Source organism: Dipodomys merriami, unplaced genomic scaffold, assembly GCF_024711535.1.
Source record: "Dipodomys merriami isolate MVZ:Mamm:240054 unplaced genomic scaffold, mDipMer1.0.p SCAF_56, whole genome shotgun sequence".
In the NCBI taxonomy this organism is placed as follows: domain Eukaryota; kingdom Metazoa; phylum Chordata; class Mammalia; order Rodentia; family Heteromyidae; genus Dipodomys; species Dipodomys merriami.
Window position 1 is genome coordinate 1,633,930 of NW_027206135.1, and position 8,327 is coordinate 1,642,256.

Consider the following 8,327-nt stretch of genomic DNA (forward strand, 5'->3'; position numbering starts at 1 on the left):
CTGCTTCTACAGTATAAAAGGAGAAAAAGGTAGTGAGATGGAATAAAAGAGACAAAGAAAACAAAGGAGGGAGGGAAGGAAGGGCAGGTGGAAAACAAAGAAAGGAGCAAGGAAGGATATACTTTTTACAACTTCAAATCTGACCTAGAGACTATTCTACCCACTATATTCAATAAATATGACATACGTAGCTTAAGAACAGATAAACATAAAATTCACATTTTCTAATTAATACTGTTAATAATAATGTAGCTAGTATCTGTCTATCATAAAAGCTAGGCTCAAAAATGAAAGTCCTTTTGTCATAGAAGACCAGTAGTCAACATGCAAAATACATATTGATGTCAATCCATTTCAATTCCTGCTAACTGGTTTCATTCCAAAAGAACTATTTGAAATCATGCACACTGGGCAACATCAACAAATCTAAAAGGAAGTTACTTTTCCTGTTTCTCATCACTGAAAGATGATGATGTATCCTAAGCCTGTAGAGAAAGGTAGGATGCACACACTCCATAATTACCCTTTCCTCTTGTTTTTGCTCCTCATAATTTATTTTCCTTTCTATTCCCCTGTCTCTCCTTTTCCATTGTTACTTCTTGTATTTTATGATCTTTAAATCTTTAGGATATTATTTCATGGATCAAATGACATTGTCATCTGAACATGAAGTATTCATCAATATGCTAGTCTGGTAAAATTCTGTGAGAAAGGTCTTGAAGTTCTGTCTTCCCATGACAGAATGTCTTGGTTATCTTATGCTAATTGACCCACAGGAAAAAGTATCCTGTCTTTATTTTTGCCAGAGGAATTTGGTTACTGATTACAAAAAAAAAATTCTAGTCCCTGTTCCTAAATACTATCAGGATACTGCACTTTTTTGGTACTTAGTATAGTTCAGAACATTTCTCATACTTACCGTAATCCAAATCATTTTGACCTTAAACACATGAGGTGGTAGCCCTTAGCCCTATCTTTACATGTGAAGAGATGGAGGCACAAAGTGTCTTAGTTACTCTCCCTAGAAGACACAGCAAGAAAATTCAGGGCAGAATTGCCCTGTGTTACTACATTCTTACACATTGCAATATATTATGTGTTCAGAATTGCTCCTATATAAACTTTCCTTTTCCCCTGAATTAATTTTCATACATCTTTTAAAATTAGAAAACAATAAATGATGATTCTTATCAAGACAGGTTGGGAAAGATTTCTGCTCTGTGAAGCTTTCCATATTGATCTTTTATTTCTAGTAACTACAGACTTAAAAATGTAAAAACCTACATTTTACCATTGTATCTACCTGTTCAGTCCCTTTTCCTTGAATAATTAGTGTGCTTTCAATTAATTCAAGATATCAGAAATACCAAGTAGTGTCGGAAATATAATTTTCTTTTATGTATTTATGTTCTTTCAAAAATGACATAGGGTTGCTGTGCTACAGTTAAAAGAGCTTTTCTCTTCTGCGATTTCATTGCCCTCTAGCATGTGTGTGTGTGTGTGTGTGTGTTTGCCAAAATAAAATTTTCTATTTTTGTTTTGAAAAACATAAAAATTGTTACTAAGTTTAATCTTTTAAATTTCCATTTTATCAATGAAAAAAGAAATTCAGCACAGTATAAATTGCAAGTTACTCTATAAGCATACAAAGTACTTTCTTTCATTTGAGACTATTACATTCAGAAAGTATCTAGGAAAGAATTCCAAGAATATATTCATGAATCCTTGTAAGGGAAAAGAAACAATAAAATGTCATGGAACAAAATAGAAAGAAAGTATTTTCCTCCATCTAATATATACAAAATTTTCATTCTCCATACATACTCTCTTCACTCTTTTTCTGTATTCTTTTCTCTACAATTTGAATTTTTCATTTACTTTTTTTTCAGCCAATTCAATATTACTGAACTCTCGATTATAAACTCAAGGTAGCACAGTAAGTGGGGAAAACAGGATTACTAATCGTGACTTTTCATCATTTTCTGTACTCAGTCTCTACTCAGTTCATCTGCCCAGTAATGGATCAACCAAATGACTAACGTTTCTGAGTTTGTGCTGCTGGGTCTCTGATTCTTGGGAAACTAGTTTTCTCATGTCGTCATTCTCCTTGCTCTACTCGGGAATTATTCTGGGAAATCTCTTCATTGTGTTTTTAGTCATTGCTGACTGTCACTTACACTCTCCTATGTATTTCCTGCTGGCCAGGAGATCGTCTCCGCAGCCGGGGGAGGCTGCGCGCTGGAGAGCTGTCTTACTGGAGGACAGGGGCATCTAGAGTGTTCTAAACCTTCCAAGATATACGGGTCCTTGCTGGAGCTAGTTTGTCTCACAACAACAACACACAAACACACATCATTGCGTGTATAAGAAGTGTGTGCAGGGCCAGCGCCTTGACAACACACACACACCACGGCGTGTGTAAGAAGCGTGTGCAGGGCCTGCATTGGTGGCTCGCGCCGTCTGCAGGCCGCCCGTCCAGTCCTGGGCGCCTCAGGAGGCCTAGGCCGAGGCTCCTGGCGCCATTCCCGGGCCGCCCATTCCATCCGCCTCAGGAGGAGGCTGAGGCTCTGGCTCAAGCGGCCTGGGCAGGGAGGCCCACGAGCCCATCTCCATTTAGCTCCCAAACGACTACCATCACCAAGCTGGAAGTGGGGCTGCTACTCAAACGTAAAGCGCGGGCCTTAGGAGTCAGGTCGGACATACCTGAGGCTGGAGATGCATGTCCACGCGGCCTCTCCCGTTCCCACAGCCGCACGGGGTCCGGTGGAAGCATTTCTTCCCGCTCAAACACTGCCTCTTCTCACAATGCCCTGAGTGCCCGCTACACCAATGGAAAGAGCCAGGGTCCTGCCTGCAGGAGCCATGGACCAATCATCGTGGCCTGGGGGTGGGACAGGGAAAAGGGGCCCGTACTATAAAAGCCGCCCTGCGCCAGGCCCCAAGGTAATCTGCTAGGAGTTCACTGGCTCTTTCGAGGTTCCCTTTCACGTTCAAATAAACTTGCTCTGTTTTCCTGAAATAGTTTTCCTTCCTTTTACTTCTTTACTAAGTGGAGAAGGCAGACTTACCTGTAGATGGTACTTGTACCACAGCCTCCATCTTTCAACAGTGCAAATCACCTGACTGTTGCTGGGTTAGGAATGACATCCTAGTGCCAGTGCAGAAACTCCAGCTTTAGAATATATTAGTTGAGACTTTTACACACACATGCACACACACACACACACACACACGATAGATAGATAATTGATTGAGATAGATAGATAGATAGATAGATAGATAGATAGATAGATAGATAGATAGATAGATAGATAGACAGATAGATACCAAAACTTCAGAAATGAAGGTAGGGATCAAGTTGTAGAACACTAGTCTTGAGCAAAATAGCACCGAGGTCCTGAGTACAAGACCCAGGGCCAGCAAAAGAAAAAATACACACACACATATACACTATATATTATAGAGATACAGTCATACATACACATATGTGTACAACAGACATCTATGCATCTTATAAAGTGTTGCTGAAATTAGCCAATCTGTGGAATCAGCCTAGGTGCCTTCTAACTGATGAGCAGCTAAAGAAAATACATAGTGAAGTATTATTCAGCCATAAAGAAGAATGAAACTATGTTATCTGCAGGAAAATTAATGGAAGAACAGATGATCATATTGAGCAAAATAAATCAGTCTCATAAATACAAATGACACATTTTCACTCAGATGTGGAATGTAGACCTCAAATAATACAATAATAATTAATATTAAAAAACGGTTGTAAAAGAGAAACTGAGTGGAAGAAACCAGAAGAATGGGAGAAGGAGAACACAGGGTGATGGAGGTGAATATAATTTAAAACAGCATAAAGAAGCTCATTTAGAAACAGAAAGAAAGAAAGAGAAAGAAAGGCAAGAAAGGAAAGAAAGAGAAAGAAGGGGTAATCATGATTATATTATATGTGTATGTGAAAATGTCACAATGAAAACTATTAGTTGACAAGCCTAAAAAGGGAAAATAGCTTTAAAAATAAAATTCCTGATTTCCCTAACGAAAGTTGTATCACAGACATTTGTAATGATTTAGTTCCAGTCTCATGTTGCAAACTTCACATAGTATACCATTTGTAACAGAAAAAACAAACCTGGTTTACAGGACTTCATGTGTATCTTAGAGCACTTTATAGAAAACTTTTAACTGGTTTTGCCATTGTGGAGATACATTTTAACCCATCTTTCCATACAGACACTGGAAATTCATCTGGTTATGTACAATGTATGTAGGCATTCATATATCTGTTCTGGCTTTGAAGGCAGGGCATGAGGCCATTGGTGACATGGGTGGGTGTGGAGATAGTATGCTAAATGACAAGAGCCACACACACAGAAGGAAAGGACGCATGCTCTCATTGTAAGCAGAGTATTGCTAACACTGAATGACTAGAAACAGAATAGGATTCTGACAACCAGGAGGAGGCTGGCCAAGGACACAGAGGGAAGTGGGTCAGCATGGCGCCCTAAAGACCCCTCTGTGCTGTCACAGGACAGAGAAGTGGTCAGCATGGTGTCCTGAAGACCCCTCTGTGCTGTTACAGGGTCAGCACTTCTTATTTAAGGTGGAATATTCCTGGTTTATATGTTTGAGCCACATTTTATTCTTTGGCCCATCTCTTCCTAGTTACTAAATAGTTTCTATATCTTGGTTAATGTGAATATGGTTTAAATAAATGAGAGAGTGTAGATATCACTTTAAAATTCTGATTCCATTTGCTTTATTTATTTATACCCAGTGGTGGGATTTCTGGTTAAAGTTGGTGAGTTTTAGTTTAATTTTTTAAGGATCTTCTGCACTTTTTCCTTACTGTCTGCTGTTTCAGCTCATTATCTGGCCACTGTGCCAAGGCTATGGTTTCCCATGTCTGCGCCAATAATTGTTATTCTTGTCTTAATGTTCTTGTCTTCCATAGTCACTTGTGTTTAACTAGGCTAACTTGAATGCAGTGCTGAAAAGGGTGCAGTATTATAGGAAGCCTTCAGTTCAAAAAATGTTTTTTACTTTTTCACATTTCCATTAGTATCAATTAGTTGTATAAGGGGATTTCATGTTCACATGTCCATATATGCATTCCCTATGCCTTGATGAGACTCAGGTCCTATATAACTCTTCCTCATCTCCCTTGCCAAACCAGTTCCAACTAGCTCTATTGTTCTATTTTCATATATTTTTACTATACTTTTTACAACAGTCACCTTTGTTTACCCTCTTCATTTGCCTACACACACATTCGGACCCACATAATGCATTCATTGGCCTACTTTCCAGTCATTCACTCTTTTAATGTATGCTGTGTAACACACAGCATTTTAATCAGGTTGATGACTTCAGTTACTCTCACTGTCCCCATCTCCCCAAGGCCCTGTTATTCTACAGCTTTTAGTGAGTTTCATTTGCTACCTTTGTTCACAGAAACAATGTACCTCAGAGAAAGTTTTAAGCTAATGTTCCCTAAAGAATATGGAAGTAAAAGTCTTTCCAAACTTGGCCCAATTTAAATGCCTGTCTGGAAGCATCCCAGCCTCACCGCCACCTTTTCAGAGTGTATATACCATGGTGAGATGAAGCCAAGGCTGTCCACTTTGCTCACCAAAGAAAGGGATTCTGCCAATAAGTACAGCACACATTGTGGGTTTTGCTTGTCACAATGACTACTTTAAAAATATTTTTAAGGTTTTTTAAAGCATTTTTTTCTGTAGTTCTCTATGTTACCATTCTCAATATGTTATATAGTTGATATATTTACCAAAATTGTGAGGATATAACAAACTAATTCTCAGACTTCTAAATCCCAAATAGTAGTTATACATACCAACCAACATCTTACAACCTTACAAGTTTTCAGGTTCAGAAATGAGGGAATACTTATTATATATCAGACAGTTATTATATATCAGACAGTTAAACTAAGACAAAGAAAGAAATAGAACAGAAGGAAGAAATGAAGAAACAAGGAGGGAATAATAAGGAAACATGGAAGGATAGAAAAAGAAGCAAGGGGAGGGAGAAAAGGAAGAACTAATTTAAAAAGAACTTTTCTGGTTTATAAATATTACATGAGATTAATTTAAATAACATAAATGAAGAGTTTAAGTTAAATGAACATGGATAATTTAAGCTATCTCACAAGACTGACAGAAATGAAAGTAGTTGTCACGTGTTTTTCATTTAAGCTAGTCTTATAAATTATGTGAGGGTGAGTCAATGAATAACAAATGGCATTGCTCAGACTGAGGGAACATTGCTTTTCAGAAATACACTCAGTGGGAAAATTCATAAATAAGTACCATACTTATTTCTAGAAATAGCATATATTAGCAGGTTTTTTTGGTAACAATCATTCTCTTTAGTTATTTGCTGAACAGTTTCTACAGGTTGTAGTAAACTTTGGCTCAATTCAGCTGTTCATGCATATCCCTTAGTAATAGATTTACTTCCCAGAGTTATGTGATAAGATTGGCTATGTATCATTATACATTATTATATATATTATATATAATATATTATAAGATTTCCATGTTTTCACACTGGTAAAAATAAAATTGTTCCAAATATATTTTGTAGATATTCACTAAAGATACATCTGATTTTCTATAAAAGAGGTAGAAACAAGGCTTAGAAAAACTGTTGATAGAAAAAATTTACTGATGACATTTTAAATCTAACTACCCATTTTCACACCTTTCTACCCTGTTCTGATATATATTTACACACACACACACACACACACACACACACACACACACACACACACACACACACACACACACACATATAAATTACTAACTTGCCTTTCTATAGTGAAATATTTCCCTTTCTTAGCCTGAGGCACAAAATCCAACTGCAAGAAGCATTCAATTTGGGCTGTGGACAGTACTCAAGTGGTAGAGCACCATTTTAGCAAGCACAAGGCCCTGAGTGCAAACCAATTATCGAAAAAAAACCCACTTATTTTAAATTCCAGGTTTACAGAAATGCTATGGTTTCTGTTTGCTTTTGTTCCCATTCATTGGACCCTAAACATTAAGGACTTGTTTCTGTTTCAGCCCTTCTGTTTCACCACATTCTCTTTCCCCCCTCGTGAGAACAGTGTAAGAAATGGAGGAAGCAAACCAGTTGGTGGTGTCTGAGTTTATTTTTCAGGGACTCTGACTCCGAGGAGCTGCAGATCTTCCTCTTACTGCCATTTTCTATACTCTACCTGCTGACTTTTGTGGGAAATCTCTTCGTGGTGCTGCTGATCATCACTGACCACCATCTCCACTCGTCCATGTACTTCCTGATAGCTAATCTCTCCTTTGCTAACTTCTGTCTCTCCTCAGTAACCATGCCTAAGCTGACCACAGACTTCTGCAGGAGAACAAGACCATTCACTTTGGGGCTGCATGAGCCAAATGCTGGGTGTGCATTTCTTTGGAGGGGCTGAGATGGTGATTCTTGTGATGATGGGTTATGACCATTACATGGCCATCTGCAAGCTACTCTACTACTCCAGCATCATGGGCAGGCAAAGGTGCATCTGCTTGGTTTGGACAGCATGGATGATTGGCTTTTTGCATTCTCTAATTAAAATGGTCACGATATTGGGTATGCCCTTCTGTGGACCCAGAGTAATGAACAGCTTCTTCAGTTACATGCCCTTGGTTATGAAATTAGCCTGTATGGAAACAGACACTTTGGGAAGAGTGGTAAATGCTAATAGTGACATTTATGCAACAACTTGCTTCATTCTTTTGATGATTTCCCACACTTACATAATATTAACTGTCTTCTTTCGTTCTAGAGACAGGCATCAAAAGCCCTCTCTATCTGTACCTCCCACATTGCTGTGGTGGTATTGTTCTTCGAACCCTGCATGGTCATCTTTTTAGGGTCAGTCAACACCTCCTGGATGGACAAGATTCTTTCTGTGCTTTATACATTCATCACACCCATCCTCAATCCAGCCATCTACACACTGAGAAATAAAGAGATTAAGAATGCCATCAAGAGACTGTGGCCTCACTATCAAACATGAGACTCTAATTTTAAATCCCTGAACCTCAAAGAAAACAAGAATACTAAAAAAACCCTTATTCATCAATATGTGAATCCAAGGTAAAATTGTTAGACATCTCACATAATCAGAAAATCCACTCTGTGCCCAGTTAAGCTACATTTCACCTATAAGTTGAACTTTATACAGCACTCATCCATGCTTTCCATTATGAAAATACATTCACTTGTTACATACTAAGAATCTTACTCCTGAGTGAAAATAACAGCTTTTTAAAAAT

General features: G+C 38.1%; 1 pseudogene; it reads left to right on the forward strand.

Moving 5' to 3' along the window:
- Nucleotides 1-7,149: 7,149 nt before the first annotated feature.
- On the forward strand, nucleotides 7,150-8,068 carry LOC138812057 (olfactory receptor 4K3-like; annotated as a pseudogene).
- The last annotated feature ends 259 nt before the right edge of the window (nucleotides 8,069-8,327 follow it).